The sequence below is a fragment of the Monopterus albus genome, unplaced genomic scaffold, assembly GCF_001952655.1.
Source record: "Monopterus albus unplaced genomic scaffold, M_albus_1.0 scaffold548.1, whole genome shotgun sequence".
NCBI lineage: Eukaryota > Metazoa > Chordata > Actinopteri > Synbranchiformes > Synbranchidae > Monopterus > Monopterus albus.
The window spans coordinates 8633-11190 of record NW_018128428.1 but is presented as its reverse complement, the minus strand read 5'-3'; the positions used below and the strand labels follow the sequence as shown (position 1 = coordinate 11190).

The window sequence follows — 2558 nt, the reverse complement described above, 5'->3', positions numbered from 1 at the left end:
CATAAGAACATATTATGGCTAAGGCTACAGTTATACACATCATAATAATAATATTAAACATCCTGTCTTCTAACAGTCATCAACTTTCTATCTAGTTATCCTTGACCATAAGCAACCTGCAGTAACTCACGAGAATGACTAAGCATTTAACCGCATGAGCTAGACATCCTGTCTACACTAAACATTTCTAATACATCAAGTATCTAACCAATATCTATCTGACTAAAAATACCTAACACTCTTTAATAAGAGCACTGTTAACAAACAAAACTATAAAGAAAACTGATTAAACAAGAAACACACTCTCAGGTCGATAATACAGTCCAGGGTCAGAGCCAGCAAGCTTACACATTCAAGGTATCCACAAAAGCATGGTCAAAAGGGAAGTCCAAAGGTCAAAGCACGATCAGATTCAGAGGGGTTAGGCAGTACTCGGTGGTCAAAAGTAGTGATGGCCCTTTGACACCCGAGGCTCCGACACATGCGTGGTAGCTCATAAAGCAATTGTTTCGAACCGTGTCGAGGCGTGTTTCAGTCACGTGACCAGTGACGTCCGAAGCAGTTGGGTTCGTCGGACGTCAGGTGAATCAGCTGATTGATTCGGTTTGTGTGAATCACTTTGGATCCAGTGTGTTCAGAGACAGGATATCCCTATTTAGTGGTGTTCATTTGAATCTGTCTTTGCAGAGCAAGTTCGATTGTTGCTGTTGTTGTGTTAGTTGCTTTGAGAGTTAGTAGTGTTGTAGCAGATTGTGTATTTAGTGGAGAATCACTGTGAGATAAATCAATAGATAGCAAGTTATAGAGAAATAGATGAAGTAGTTACATAGTTAGATAACACTAGATATAGTTATGTAACCGGTCGCCTTTTGGTCTCTATACTGTCCTCTTAGTCCCCCGCCTGTCCCTCTGGTGACTGGCCGTGCTGCGTTGTGTTAGCTTGGGACACATGGACCGAGACACTTGCTATTCACGGGGCCCTTTATTGCTGGTCACAGAAGAAAAATACATACAACAGATAGCCTCCAGTGAGTGCTCAGCTCGCTCCTAAACAAAAACACACAACAAGTTTACCCATGCGACCCAGGGTGGGCGATAAAAGTAAAATAGTCCCAAATGGATGGAGTGCTCACCTCTTTCCACTCGACACCGTGCAGGAAAGAGAGCGGAAGAGGTGCGCGACCCCTCTTTATACCTGGCTACCAACGAAGAAAAGCATGGCTCAATTGCGAGTCCCAGTGGAGTGGAGGCTTCCCTGACCAGGCATGTGAATTAACTTACACATGAACCAAAACGTTTTGTGTAATGATTACATCCCGGTTACATTTTGTGTACATATTGCATCCTGATTACATTCTGTGTACATATTACATCCCGGTTACATTTTGTGTAATTATTATACCCCGGTTACAGTTACATAGTCCTAAACTAGATGTCCTACTGGAGCACTGTGTCATTGAGGCCGAGTAATGAACCATTTATATGAATACTGTGTCAAAGCTTTTACAAAGCCTCATCGGCCATCACTAATCACAAGGTAGTCTGTGGTCAGAGCTGGAATAAAAAGTACAATAGAAACGCAGGAAAATCTGAACAGGAGTTAGAACGATCTGGCAGCTTCTTGGTGTGGGGAAGCTGCCTATAAAGGGGTGAAAACAAATGCAAACAATAACTGCTGATTAAAGAGTTCGAAACTGAGGTGAAACTGAAACAGGAAGTAATGTCAAAATAAAAGCATGAGACCGGAAACAGGCGGGACAGAATCATGACAATTCAGTGATCTGGCCTGCTAAAAATGATATATCACTATTGCAATGTCATCATCGTACTTCATTATTATTGTTGTTTCTCTTATTATTCAAGATCAACCCAGAGGCAACAAATTTGTCTCAGACTTCCAGCTCTCATTGCTGTGACCCCTGCATTTGACTCATTGTCTAACCTTCCTCAATGCGTCCACCAGGGGGCTCTGTTCTCAGTTATTCATGAGGAAATATGCTGCTTAAAACACCGGTGACCAGATGCACACACACTTTGACTGGTAAACTGGCACATGGAGCAACACCAGAAGAGTGGCAGTGTAGCTATGATCAATATCTGACTATTTGCTCACACTTCTCTTTTACTCATTACATTCATCCTAATGCCAATTTTGTGCAACTCAGTTGTGCTGTACACCACAGGCCTGTCTAAAAAGTGGCAACTTACAAGCCCCAGTTTTCAGACAATCATCACAAAAACCAGGTGTCATGGTTTCATGTATCCATTTACTTCCTGTTTTAGTTCTACTCTATAAATTCCATTTAGTGAATCAGAAGTTAAGACCATTATCAGGTGGAGGCTGCATTGCTTCACAATGGCCATATGTCGCATAGGCCAGGACAGAGGAAGGTCTGGACTTATCCTGGTGGCTCGGCAAAAATACAATAGGTAATGGGAGGTATATGAATGTAAAGCAGAACAAGATATGGTTTCAGCTGTGCTCCTTAGACTCTGTGGTGGTGATCTGCTGCTGCTCTCTACACACATGGGGAGACAGAACTAGAGGATGCTCTTAA

General features: G+C 42.4%; 1 long non-coding RNA gene across 1 annotated transcript in view; it reads left to right on the top strand.

The window, feature by feature from the left end:
• Positions 1-2558, top strand: part of LOC109953124 (uncharacterized) — an 11197-nt gene that overhangs the window by 7810 nt on the left and 829 nt on the right. The gene's annotated exons all lie outside the window — the stretch shown is intronic.